This window comes from Tamandua tetradactyla, chromosome 9, assembly GCF_023851605.1.
Source record: "Tamandua tetradactyla isolate mTamTet1 chromosome 9, mTamTet1.pri, whole genome shotgun sequence".
Lineage (NCBI taxonomy): Eukaryota > Metazoa > Chordata > Mammalia > Pilosa > Myrmecophagidae > Tamandua > Tamandua tetradactyla.
This window is the reverse complement of record NC_135335.1, coordinates 36130485-36145550: the sequence shown is the minus strand read 5'-3', so window position 1 is coordinate 36145550 and position 15066 is coordinate 36130485.

The window sequence follows — 15066 nt, the reverse complement described above, 5'->3', positions numbered from 1 at the left end:
AATTCAACACTAATTTATAAGTAAACATTTACTGTACAAGTTGTTACCTCGAGTAACAGGTATAGAGCCTGCTTAGAGCTGAAGAAAGCAAACATGAAGATACCTTTCTTTAAATTTGCCTGGAATATTAATTCAGGAACTAACACCATCCTTAATATAATGTATGCCATTACCAATTGTGGACTTCTTACAGGAAGTTAAAAGCTACTAAAACTCTAGTTCATATTCATAGCATTAAAATTCAAGCAATTCCTCAATTTTCCATGGGTTTTATTTTAGAAGCTAATTAAATCTGGATTGATATTTTAGCAGAAGACTGATAAAAGTTTTTTTAACTTGTATTTCATTTAATTACATTTCTTCACTGCATAAGGGTTTATATCCATAGATCTGTGAAAAGCAGAACAATTCCTTTGAATTCATTGTTCCACTTACATCCTCAATTTTTTTAAATGTCCTGATTAAAAAATTAGAAATAAACTCCTTGACTTTGTTCAACCCTCCACTTCCCAAAATTAATTTGGTCATCCAACACCTATTAGCCTCCTTCAGAAGACAGAATAAAAACACCTGGAGTAGTAGGGACAGCCTGGAGTGTCACCCTCCGTGAGATCTAGCATGGATATCACCTGGGGATGAGTGGGGCACTCCAACCCAGGCTGCTGATCTTCAGACCTCAGAGAAAGGTGGTCTGTGAGGGTGGGGAGGGGGTACCTTGAGCTGGGCTTCACGCAGGCCAAGGGGGGAGTGGCAGGGTGGCAAGGTACAGCATCCCTGATGGTAGAAAGCACACTCACTGGTCTCGGGGTTCAAGGAATATTGGGGGTAAGGGAAGGAAGAAGGCTGGGGTGGCTACCCATCCCTGAACCCACCTGCCTCAATGGCCCAATTCAAAGGATTCCAGGAAACTTGCCCTCTCTTCTCCCAGGTACTTTGCAAACAGCAGTGTGCTCAAGGATCACCCAGACATCTTGCTTAAATGCAGATTCTGCCTCAGGAAGTCTGGCCTGGGGAAGCCGCCCAGGGGCTATGGAAGATTCTGGTCTGAGGCCCACACTTGCAGAAGTAAGGCTTTTTCCCCTCCAGGGCTGAGTTTCAGACCCAGGAGCATAGGAGAGGGTAAGGTCTCCGGCAGGCTCCTCCTGTGCGTAGGTGTCAACCGCACACTGTGGGGTATGCATCGAGATTGTCCACCTCCACCAGACATCTCTCAGAAGACCTGAGCTGGCTCAGAACAGTGCCTGGCATGGAGGAGGGCTCAGACAATATTCGGAGAAGGAATGACTAGATTTACCATGGTTCGTGAGATCCTGTCTCTTCAATTAACCTGCGTCACCCCTGCACGTAAGTCCTCCTGTCCATCTCTGGAATAATAGCTGGCATATTTATTGAGCCCTATGTGTCATGCCAGGCACTAAGCACTTTACATATATTATTAACTCTTTTGAACCTCATAACAGCCCGATGAAGCAGGTAACCATTATTATCCCCATTTGTAGATGAGGAAATTGAAGCACAGAGAAGTTGGGCCACTTGCTGAAGAGACACAAGTAAATTGGAGGACCTGGCGTTTGAACCCTGGCTGTCTAGTTTTACTATATAATTAACTATGTAGCCTCTTGGCAGCTGCTACTCTTTTTTTTTTTTTTTTTTTTTTTTTTTAAAGGAAAGACAGAGAGAAGGAAGGAAGGATAGAAGGAAGGAAGGAAGGAAGAAAGGGAAACATCTTTTAAACATTTTCTTGTTTTATTGTATTCTGTTTCTCCGTTTTTGTTACATGGGCTGGGGCCGGGAATCGAACCGAGGTCCTCCGGCATAGCAGGCAAGCACTTTGCCCGCTGAGCCACCGCGGCCCGCCCGGCAGCTGCTACTCTTGCCCACCTTCCTTCTCTCCCCTCAGCTTTGCTTTGAGCATCACCCTTTCTCCATTCTCAGTCGATGACACTCAGAGTTGGCTGGCACCACCTCCCTCAGCCCCTCCCCTGCCCCTGGCTCCAGGGTTGCACATCTGGCCCAAGCCTGGTCAATGGGAGTCACAGCCATTGGCCCAAGGATGGGGGTGTCACCTAGTCCAAGCCAAGGAAAACCACGCTCTGATGGATCATCTTGCACTCTGCTGGGTGTGTGTCCCCTACTTTGGAATTGTCTGGTTTGGTGGTAAGTTCAGGGAGAGATCAAGAGTACTCAGAAAAGGAATGGTGGGAAGGAATGAGTCAGAAATGGTTTGAATGGGCACACCATGATCTCAGGTCACACAGAGGAGAGGGGAAAAAATGGAAGGTGTCTCTAGGTCAGAGAAGGGCATTGGGGTAAGGCAAGACGGAAATCTTCCTGGGTATTATAATGTTCTACTTCTGATCTGGTCGTGTGTGTGTGTGTATGTGTAAATTGGTCATGTTGTACACTTAAGAAATGTGTATTTTTCTATACATTTATTACCTTTCCATAAAAAATTATTTTGAAAGGTGAACAGTAAGGACTTTAAGCCTGGCCAAAAGCATGCATTTCTCAGATGAAGGGTGAAAAACTTAACAGTAACAGCTACCATTATGAAGCATCTTCATGTATGAGGCATTTCACACAATCTCCAATAAATACCCCGCCCCCAAAAGGCCTGGTTTTCAGATGCAGAGAACTTCAGAGAGGGTAAGTAATCCAAAGACAAACCTGGCAAGCAATAGAGCCGGGATTTGAACCTGTTCACCTGTGCATTCCACATTCAGTCAATAAAGAATTCGTAGGACCTGGTCTATGCCAGGTCCTGCATTCGCCCAGAGCAGTAAGTGAGCCAAAGCCCCTACCCCTTAAGAGGAGTAACAAATGAGTAAACCAATCTATTAACCTGATAATTAGGTCAACAAAGGGAATGACCAGGGAATAACAGAAATCAGCCTTTAGATTTAGTAGTTCAGGGAGGTCTCTGGGGAGGAGATAGTTAAGCTGAAGGATTGGAAGGGGCAGGGAAGAGCATTTTAGGCAGGTGGACCAGCATGTGCAAGGGCCAGGAGTGGGAAAGGAGCAGATTAGTGTGGCCAGAACACAGGGAGTCAGGAAGGAGATGAGGCTAGCTCTGCAGGAAGAGGGACAAAGGATGAAGTCAAATCCAGTCTGGACTTCCACACCTGTGGCCTTTCCATGCCATCCTGCCTCTTGAGCAAGTTTAGTTTTAGTCAAAGATGAGCGTGAGGTGTGGGGCTGCCCTGGCTGGATGCTGGGAGCTGTGGGAGTCATAAAAACAGTTACCCCACCAACTGATACTAATGCACTCTCCGTGGGAGAGCACCCAGGGAGGAAAGGTCAGGGAAATCTCCACGGAGGCCATATTTCAGCTGAGTCTTAAAGGATGATGAGTCGGAATTTTCCAGACAGGAAAGGGAGGGCAGGGCAAAAGGTGGGAAGAGCAAAAGCCAGGGCATAGAGTGACATGTTTGGGAAACAACCAACAGCTCTGTGGGGTTAGGGTCATCTCCCTAGGGCAGAGAGCAAGGAGACAATGGTAAAGGGGTGATCTGGAAGGGCAAAAGATATCTGGCTGAGGGTGGCCAACCCCCTCAATCCATAATGGGGCAGCTCTATAGTGGGGGTAGGGGACTTGCTGCTGGGGTGCAACCATAATACTATGATGTTGTATGTAGGAAAGCCAAGTTCAGTAATTGAGGAAACCAGTGAGAGAATTAAAACCTCAGGTCTCTCAAAAATTACATGTGGACATATAAATCAGTACAACCCTGGGGAAGTCAGTTTGGCAATATCAAAATTACAAATGCATACACTTTTTGTCCCAATGATTCTCCTGAGAATTTATCCCACAAATATATTTGCAAGCATGTGAAATGATGTGTAAGGTCTCTCTTTGCTGCATTGTTTGTAATCTAAACAAAGGTATATCGTGCAGCTTTAAGAAAGAACAGAGAACTCTCTATGTACTGATATGGAAACATGTCCAAGAAATACTGTTGAATAAAAAAAAAATAAAGACCCAAGAGGCAAAGGAGTGTGAAAATAATGTTACTTTTGTACAAAGGAGAGAAATACTTACTTGTAAGGACTTCAAGTAAATTTGGATACAGCTAACAGTGTATGCAATTAACAGCAATGACAGGTTAGGGAGAGGGTGAGAACTGGGTAGCTGGAGAACAGGAGTGGGAAAAATGTTTTTTTGCTGCCTTTTATGAGTTTTAATTTTTGAAGGATGTGATTGTGTTACTCACTCAAAATTTAAATTAATATAAAGTTACCATATGACCCAGCAGCAATCCCACTTCTAAGTATATATCCATAAAAATTGAAAGCAAGACACTTGAACGGATATTTTCACACCTATGTTCATAGCAGCATTATTCACAGTTGCCAAAAGATAGAAGCAACTCAACTGTCCATCAACCAAAAAATGGATAAACAAAATGTGGTCTATACACGCAACGGAATATTATTTGGCCATAAAAGGGAACGAAGTCCCAAAACACGAGACAACGTGGATGAATCTTGAAGATATCACACTGAATGAAATAAACCAGAAACAAATGGACAAATATTGTATGATCTCACTTATGTGAAATAATTAGAATATGCAAATTCAGAGTCATCAATTGCAATATAGGTTACCAGGGACTGGGGTAATTAACAGCCCTGAATTGCATACCTGGATTGTGGGTTAAATAGGACATTTTATGTTGCATATATGTTACCACAGTAAAAATGAAAACAAAACTCACCTAAAACAACTTTAAATAATAATAACAACAACGGACCCTGAAGTCAAATTAAATGGCCGGAACTGGACATGGAAACTAGGGAATAACAGTCGATGGAGTCGGCCAATAGTTCTTTGGCCCCACCCCCCTCTCCACCCAGCCCTCGTTCACACTCCCCCCCACCCCCAAATCCAACGTGACCCTCACCAGGCCGCACTGACCACCCAGGACTCCTGGGGCTATGCCTCAGGGCCGCAGCCTCTGGCCCTCTGTGACCCCGTCTTACTTGGCCAGCCTCTCCACACTTCCCGAGGTCGTAGCCCCTTCCACTCCAGCCCCTGAGCAGAACAGCCCCGGGAGAGAAGGGACCATCACTAGGATGGTCAACGGTCCTCCTGCCTCGTGCATGGCCGATGTGTGGGCCACCCCAGAACCTCCTCCACCACCTGCGAGGCGCACTTCCGGGCCCTCAAGGCCCTATGCCACCCACCCCAGACCTTCCCTCAACAAGAACCCAGACCCCTGTTCACTGCCCCCTTTTGAGCAGCTTCTAAGGAAAAGGCAAACATTCTGCTTGAAAAACCCAAACCCTCCTCTCTCCTCAGCACTGAGGAGGGGCCAGGGCTCTGCAGTCAGAGGTCCCAGTCCTGCCCCTTACCACTGTGATTCTTTGCCCCTCTCTCAAGTAACACAGGAGTCGGGACACTCACCAGGGGTTGTGAGGTAAATGAAACAAGACCGTGCAGGCTCTAGCACACAGTAGGTGCTCAGTGAGTGCTGCTCTTTCCGCCCTTCCCTCTCCATCATCTCTCCTCGACCTGGCACTTAAATAAAGCCTGCTCTGTCTCAAAGAAGAAGAACACCAGCACTCTCAAATGTCCCCTTACCCCTTCCACTTCCACTCTAGTTCTTTCTTCCCTTCAAGGACCAACTTTATCCAAAAATGTTCTAGAACTCGGGCTTAATTTTCCCACCTATCCCTCTCCTAAACGCTATAGTCCACCCTCCACAGCCATCCCCCAGAAGGCCTCTCCATCCCACTGAAACTGGCCTCTATGGCTAGTCCCAGGAGGTCTTCCCAAGTGCGGGTCCCAGTTCCTTTATGACATTTGGTAGAGGGTATCCTCCTCCTGTTGAAATTCTACTTCTCCTTGCCTCTCTCCTGTTCCACGGGCCTCTCTGATGCCTCTTGTCCCAGGAATGGCTCCTCTTTTCCCCCTCACCCCCTCACAGGACCGCAAAACAGAGCATTCTGGCAGGCAGCTCACATCTTTCCTCCACTGGAAATGCTTTAAATCCTAGCTCAAGGACCACATTCCACAGAGCCCCCTCTGGCAACCTAGCCTAGAGTGACCTGCCCTTCCTCTGAATTTTCCTGCATCTTCCGCTTCACCCCCACATTTCATTACATTGTCTTTGCCTAGCCTCTTATTGCTTCAGCTAGCAGGAAAGGCCCAAGCTTTGGAATCAGACTTTGAATTTCCAGCACCTTCTCTGATAAGCTGTGTGACTCCAGGCCAGGCTCACTAGCTAATACACCTGTCTGAGAATTACTCTGTGATCTTATCTGTGAAATCGGGTATTAGAATGCCCACCTCACAGGGCTCTGAGAAGGTTGAAATCCTTATTTAAAGCACCTTACCCTGTGTTGGAGAGAGGCAGAGAGGGCTTTGTGCGTGTGCGATTTGCACAGTCACAGCAGGCTGCACTCAGAAGGACCCCATGCTTGGGGTTTCATGCTCTGTGGTCACCTTCTCGAAATTCTTAATAATTTTCTCTTTGTATTTTGTAAGGGGAGCTGAGGGGACAATGGAGCAATGGCCCTGGAGTCTTGGAGCTCCAGCTCACACATGATGGAACCCACCTCTACGTCCCAGACTCCCCAAGGGGGGTTCTCTGGTGCCCCCCGGCCCTGCCCAGCCCTCCCTGCGCCCTCACCAGTCAGCGCTTCTACCCTTGGTTCCTGGCATTGCCTGGGCACAAGCACAGGGAAGGTTGGAGAAGGTCAGGGCCAACCTTGCAGCCTCAGTGCCCTGGAGGGGCAATATCACCACACATTTGCAGAACACAGAGCACATTTGGTGGGGTGGGGGCACCCCTGATTCAGGTACCATGCCTGGCCTGGTACAGAAGTTGCTGTACCATGAGTCAGGACGATAGGCCCTTGGAAAGGGAAGATACAGAGAACCAGTCTCAGATTCGATGGGCAGAGAAATGCAGCAGGCAGTGGGGGAGCAGCACCCAGCCCGGGGGTGCAGGAGTGGGAGTCCTGAGGCCCTGTGGGCTCTACACCCACCCTGTGAGTCTCCCCGTGCCTGAGGAAGCCCGACATTAAATAACAAATACAAACACCACGATGTGATAGAGAGAAAAAAGAAAAGATTTTCTATTTTCACACTTTTAGCAGCACTTTTCCCAACTTTTTGCAAAAGGGGCCTGCATTTTCACTTTGCCCTGGACTCCCAAGCAGCCAATAGGAGTTGAGACGCAAAAGGGGTCAGAATTGGATCCCCTTGGATTGAAACCTAGCTCTTGGATTGAAACACAGCTCTAAGCTGTGTGACCTTGAACTGTGGTCTAACCTCGCAACTCCTTGGTTCCCTTATTTGTGAAGGGAGCAAGTTAGGTACCTCATGAGGCTATTGAGAGAATTAAGTGAGATAAGACATATAAAGATCTTGGTGTCTACAAAAGACCCAATGAACGTCCTTTTTCCCTACCTTTTTTTTGGGGGGGGGATGGGGGGGCAGGCTCCAGGAGTCATACCCGGGTCTCCAGCATGGCAGGCAAGAACTCTGCCACTGAGCCACCATTGCCCACCCTTCTTCCCTACCTTTTTCAAATAGATTTTACCAACCTTCAGATTATCTCTGGAGGATGGAGTCCCAGAAGTAGAACTGCTGGATTGACTGGTATGAACATTTTTATGGCGTTTGATATATATTGCACAATTGCCTTCCCACCCGCTACTCTTGTAGTTTCCTGGCTGCTGAAGCAAATACCACACAATGGGGTGGCTTAACAACAGGAATTTATTGGTTCATGGTTTCAGGGGCTAGAAAACTTGTTTCCTCTAGGGGTCAGTATCTTCTGGCCAGCCAATAATCTCTGGGGTTCCTTGGCTTTTCTGTCACATGGTAATGCATATGGTGGCGTCTTCTTTCTCTCTGGCTTCTGGTTGCCCCCGGTGGCTTCTCTCTCTCTCTCTGTTGCCTTCTCTGTGCCTCCTGTAATAGGGTTAAGACCCATCGTGATTGAGCTGGGCCACACCTTAACTGAAGTAACCTCATCATAAAGTCTTATTTACAAGAGTTCACACCCACGGAAAGGGATTAAGAACATGCTTTTCTGGGGTCTGTCACTCCAAGAGAAAACAGCTACAGATTTGAACCGGTAGCAGGGGCATCTGAGAATGTCAGTGTCCCCACACCCTTGTCACCACAGAGTACGACGATTTAATTTTTTTCTGATGGTTATTAGAAAAAAGGAAAGTATGTTTCCATTGTTTTAAGTTGTAGCTCTTTAATTAATCATTGGTGTGTGTGTGTGAATATTTTCCCACGAATATATTTCCTATTTTCTGACTTATCTGTTTATAACTTTTGACCATTTGTCTAACTTGGGGTGTGGGCATTGTTTTATCAGTGTGTATGAATTATTATTTTAAATGCAATTTTATTGAGATATATTCACACACAAATACAATCCATATGAACTAAACAATCAGTGGCTCCCAGTATCATCATGAAGTTGTGCGTTCATCAGCATGATCAATTTTAGAACATTTTCATTATTCCAGGAAAATAAATAAAAAGAGAAAACCTAAAACATCCCATATCCCTTAATGAATTATTTCTTATGATAAAGAAATTCACTTCTTATCATTTGTATTTGCTGCAAATGTTTAGTCTTAATCTTTTGCTTTTTATTTTGAGGCTGTTTTGTTTTTTTTTTAGTAATTTTGTTGTTATATCTGTTTTTATTGTCTTGGGGTTTAGGGAAGTTTTGAAACCAGAGAAGTCTTCCATTTGCCTTTTTTTTTGTCATGGGCAGGCACTGGGAATCGAACCAGGGTCTCCGGCATGGCTGGCAAGAACTCTGCCACTGAGCTACTGTGGCTCACCCTTCCATTTGCATTTTGATGTGTGTGTGTGTGTGTGTGTGTGTGTGTGTGTGTGTTTTAATGGTTCTTTCTATGGCTTTTTTTTTTTCCATGATCCAAACTGGGATTCAAACCCATATCTCTGACACGGAAGATAAGAATTCTGCCACTGAGCCATCGTCACACGGCCCTCTATGGCTTTTAAGATGTCACCTCTAGAAGTTAGATGTTTTTTGTTTGTTTTTGTTTTTGATTTTTATATGCTGTATGGTGGGGGTCATATATCATTCTTTTTCCATGTAAGTATCCCATTATTGCACACCATTTGTTAAATTTTTGTTTGTTTGTTTTTTGTTTGCTTGCTTATTTGTTTTGTTTTGGGGAAGTGCATGGGCCAGGAATCGAACCCAGGTCTCCCACATGGCAGGCAAGCATTCTACCACTGAACCACCCTTGCACCCCCTTAGATGGTTTTGAAGAACTACCTTACAGCCAAATTTTCCTACTAAAATTGGACCCAAGGAGAACTGGACGGAAGTGATACTGTGATGAAATGTGGAAATGCTATGCATATAGAACGGACTGGGACTCTAGCTAGCATATGGAAAAGAACAGAAAAGGAAAATCTTGATCTCTCCTTTGCACCTCAAGCCCAAATAAAATCCAAATGAGCAAAAGATTTAAATGTAAATGAAGCCATAGAAGTACTAAAGGAAAAACATGTGGGGAAAAAGTTTTAAAATTATAATAATCACTGTGCAGGGAGAGAGACATCTCAATGCATGATTCAAAGGACAGACACCATAAAAGAAAAAACTGGCGGTGCAAGCATGGTTCGGTGGTAGAATTCTCGCCTGCCCTGAGGGAGACCTGGGTTAAATTTCCGGCCCATGCACTTGCCCTCCCCCTCAAAATAATTCAACAAATGGTGCTCATAATACCGGGATAGTCACCTGGAAAAAAGAATGAGATGTGACTCCCACCATACAGCATACAAAAAAAGAAAAGACTGATAAATTCAGCTACATCAAATGTAATGCATGTTAATAAATACCCTAAACAAAATAAAAAATCAAATGGCAAACTGGGAAAAAAACATTTGCAGATCTATTCACAAATAAAGGAGTGGTTTCCCTAATATAAAAAGAGCGCCAAAAACAATGTTTTATTAAAAGATCAAGAGCTCAATAGAAAAATGACCAAAGTATGAACAGACAATTCCCAGAAAGAAGCATGCAATTAAATCAAACATTTAAGAAGACAGTTAGCCATTGCCATGGGAGAAATCACATTGAGACCACTTCTCACCTAGCCAACTGGGCAAAGTCAGAATGTTTGCTCACTATCTCACAGGTACTTCTGGTGTGTTCTTGACTGAGAAAGACAAAGGGTTAAGACCACCGTGCCTGGGAAGCCTCTTAAGATTCCTTGCAATGGCAGGACTCTGTCATATCTGTCCTCATCATTATTCTCACGTATCAGTGTGGAGACACCAGTTGTCTTAGAAAAAGGAACAATAGGGTAATGGTTAACTGTCTGGGTTTAATTCCTGGCTCTGTCCCTTGCTGGCTGTGTGACCCTGGACAAGTCATTTAACCTCTGAGCTTCTGTTTTCTCATCTGTGAAATGGGAACAACGCCAGTGCCTAGCTCATAGGGTTGCTATGAGGCATTTATCAGTTGACATATGTGAAGTATTTAGAACAGTGTCTGGTTAGAACCATGTAAGTGCTAGCAATTAGGTCACAGGGCCTGGTGTTCTAGTTTGCTAGCTGCCAGAATGCAATATACCAGAAACAGAATGGCTTTTAAAAAGGGGAATTTAATAAGTTGTTAGTTTACAGTTCTAACGCCAAGAAAATGTCCAATTAAAAGAAATCTATAGAAATGTCCAATCTAAGGCATCCAAGTAAAGATACCTTGGTTCAAGAAGGCCACGAAGTTCAGGGTTTCTCTCTCAAGTGTGAAGGCACATGGCAAACAGGGTCAGGATTTCTCTCTCATCTGGAAAGGCATGTGGTGAACACAGCGTTATCTGCTAGCTTTCTCTCCTGGCTTCCTTTCACAAAGCTTCCTGGGAGGCGTTTTCCTTCTTCATCTCCAAAGTGCTGGCTGATGGACTCTCTGCGTCTCGTGGCCATGTCATTCTGCTCTGCTCTCTCTGAATCTCTCTCATTCTCCAAAATGCTTCCTCTTTTATAGGACCTCAGAAACTAATCAAGACCCACCCAAATGGGTGGATACATGCCTGCAGCTAATCCAGTTTAACAACCACTCTTGACTAAATCACATCTCCAGGGAGATGATCTAATTACAGTTTCAAACATACAATACTGAATAGGGGTTAAAAGAAACAGCTGCCTTTACAAAACGGGATTGGGATTAAAACATGGCTTTTCTAGGGCACATACATCCTTTCAAACCAGCCCACCTGGAAACATGGAGAATATTATTTTCCTATGTATTTTCAATAAACCAGTGATCATAAAAATTCATCTGTTGCCAGACATGTGACCACTTTGGATGTGCCAGATGCTTTAGATACATTATCTTCTTTAATCCTCCCAATATCCCTCAAAACATTGACTTCATTATCCCCCACATTTTTTTTTGACGGTGGTGGTAGGGGTACCAAGTTAAATTTGAAGGAAAGGTACAAATGAAAGAGCTTGGAGGATGCTGATAAAACTTAGAGACAAGCTGAAGATTAACCCAACGTGCACTTCCAGCGGTGATGACCCTGGAGGTGTGGGGAAGCCGGCCTAAGGCTTTAGTTCTCATCATTGCCCAGCGTGGACTTGTCAAAGGGAGACTCTGCCAAGCCAGATTCCTGGACCCCTGCCCCCCCCCCCCCGAACCCCCACCTTGCACCAGTTGGGCTACACAGTCACCTAATTCTTAGATGGATTTCTCCTGCTCTTTCAGGTAATGAGTCTTGATGAAGTCACACAAATGGGGGTCATTTTTGTCAGGGGCCGGTTTGGGCAGTCCCCTTAGTGACCGCTTCCCTTTCCCCTCCCAGCCCCAGTGTAACCCTCTCTGCATTGCAGTCAGCCCACCCTCCCAGTCATCATGTGTCTGGTTTCTTGATATTTTGAAGGAAGATTCAGCCACTTCATTAGCTCTGCAGCTTCGTAATTTCTTGAGTTATGTTCCCTCTCCACATGAGTTTAGTAAAGAAAATACTTGACGAAATTCTTCGGGGCCATGTCATCACAGTCAAATTGGTAAGCTGTGGACAGATGGACCCAAGAAGTTGGGGCTTCAGGTTGATCTGGCAGCTGATGACCGCTTCTGAGCCCTGGCTGGGCTCTGGCCTGGACGTGGTCTCCCTGGTGGGTGACTGAGGAGAGGCAGCAGGACCTCCAGATGGCCCGAGGGTGCTGTGAGAAGGTGGCAGAGAGCTGGGTTGGGCTGGCTGGCCGGCAGCGGGAAGCTGCGTTCAAGCACTGTGGAAGCAAGAAACCATGGCAACTCTGTGAAGACGCCTGGCGCTCTATCCCCTAATTTACCATCGAGAAAACAAGGGATCAGAGAGGTAATGTTAGCTACCCAAGGTCACACAGCTCATGAGGGCTAAGGGCAAGATTCAAACCCCAGGTCTGCTCAGGCTCTTTCCATGCCAGCTGCCGTGTCATCACAAGCCACACCCACAAGAATGTCTTTCTTTCTCAGTCCCCACAGGCACCCATCGGTTCCAATGAGGATGGAAAAACCCAGGCTCCTTCCGGATGACGGGCCCCAGCTGGAGCTCCAGCCTGGCTCCGTGGCAACCGCATGCCACGTTGATTTATGGAGATGTTGGGGAGCATTCCTCACGTCCCAGTCCCACCCTGACCCAGGATTCCTAAGGTGGGGAGAGCGGCAGGCAGTCTACTCCTTGAGAACTTTGGAGGAGGGCTTTGAGGCCCAGGGAGGGATGCCAGGGCTCGCATTTACATTCGAGCATAAACACTGCCTACCTCTCTTCCCCCTCGATTCCTTCCAACTCCACCCCCTCAGGGACAGCTGGCAGAGTCCCTTAGGTGCATCCAGGGAGGCTTGTGCTATGGGACCACCAACCTCTGCAAAATGTACAGCAACCCGATTCTAAACAGACCTCATTTGGGCCATTTGAAAGCCAGCCAAAAGCCCCAACCTAAAATAGACAGCCCACTGCCCTGTTATTTTCACGGCTTAAAAAAAAAAAAATTCCTCCAAAGCAAAGCAAGTATTTTTATCACAAGCCTGACTGAGAATAGCAACACCTATTTACTTGGAGGGAGGAGGCTGCAGGGCAGGGCGAGTTTCAGCATGGGTGATTATCCTGAGCCCGGGAGGATGAATACACCCAATAGACAAGACAAGGGAATCTTCTCCGTCAGAGAGCTTCGGACTGAGACTGATTCCATTCTACACCTTTAGCCCCCCACCCCCACCCCCAGTAAACATTCACATACTGGCCCAAGTACCCTGGCACTGTTGAAATTGCCCCTGGCCCTGCCGGACCCTGACCACAGCCCTTCCATCCACGCTTGGTGCCTCAACTCAGCCCTCAGCCCTCCTGCAGCTTTGACCCTTTGCTTCTCTCTGCAGCAAGAATTCAGATCTCATTTTCCCAGTACCTTTCAACCCTCGGGCCAGGAGCTCACTACACCCAAGGAGCCTACCTGATAAAGCCATTGGATTTGATCATGACTAATCAAAATGAATATTCAAATAAAATCATAGATAAACATCTATCAAGGGTTCCCTATAAGCCAGGGACCCTGCTAAGCATTTGTGTGTGTGTGTGTGTGTGTGTGTGTGTGTGTGTGTGTGTGTGTGTGTATGAAGTTTTAAGTCTACTCTGTGAGGTTGGACTCTCATCAGTACCATTTTAGGAGTGGGAGAACAGAAAGTTAAGATTAATTTGCCCAGGGTCACACAGCTAGGGAGAGAGCTGAACGGCTCCCGAGTGTGAGTTCTTGATCAGTCTCTTATCTTTGTAGATTTGTGTTACAAAATGACACAGGGGATATTATTCCATTTCATGTAACATGTATTTGAGTAAACCTGCGGAGATGATCCAAAAATGTTACTCTTGGAGAGGAATAGAGAGTGAAAGTTTGAGATATTTTTTCACTTGCTTCTTTAAACTTTTCTATTTTTTAGGAGTGTGTATCTTTTTTTTTTAACTTTGTATTTTGAAATAACTTCAAGAGTGCTGGACAGTTGCAAAAATAACACAAGACCCATACAGAAAACTCCAAACTACCCACCCAGGTGCCCAGGTCCACCAACTTTTAACATTTTGCCAGATTTGCCGTGTCATTTTATCCATCCATCTATCCATCCGTCCATCCATCCATGAATCTAGCTATCCATCTAATCTATATGTATCTATCTCTATCCACCTATCCTCTAAACATTTGAGTATAGGTTGTATACATCATGCTCTTTGAACACTTAATACTTCAAGCATGTATCTTTTTCATTATCAGAAAAACAAAAGCTAGTTTATTCTTTAGAAGCACAAACAGGAGAAAGCACTCAGTGAATCTGGCAGAGGCAATGCAGGGGAGTAGTTAACTCCAAAGCCACTGGAGCCGGGCTGCCTGCGTTTACACCCTACTTGTGCAAATTTGGGCGATTTATTTAGTTCCTGTGCTTTGTTTCCTCACCCATGAAGTGGGGGCTAATAGAGCAATGACCCTTTAGGGGGCCCTGAGAACGAACATGCATGGTGTGCCTGGCACACAGCGAGGCTTGTCTTAGAACCTGCCATCCTCTGACTCCTCAGGCTGACCAGGCAAGGCCAGAGGATGCAAAGGCTTGTAGGGGCTGGGTGGGCGTGGTCTGTGAGCTAGCAGACAGGCTGTCAGAATTCTGGAGGGGTAAATCCTGTGACAAACTGGAGAGTTCTGGAGTGTTGCTGAAAAAGGAATACAGTGCTTTTAGATACAATGCTTTCTTGGAAGGAGGTGTAGCTCTAGGATTTTGTGAGATGTCCCTTAATGTTTAATGTTGGCTTATAGTAGAAAGACAGGAGGGGAGCTCCTGGGCCATCTCACCCATGGGCTGTCAGCCTGCGGTCCTGCTTTCACAGGGACCTCCTGCTTTGCTGGCTCTGGATCCCCAGAGAACCCTGACACCAAGTAGCTGACTGTAAGAGGCTTGTTTGGGGTGGGGGGCGGAGGGGGGGAGGCAGCATCTGTACTGTCACCTATTTTTTAAAGATGAAGAAACCCAGGCTCAGAGAGGGGAACTGACTTAAGAATGTTTACGGTTGTTTGGTGTTTTTTGGCATTTG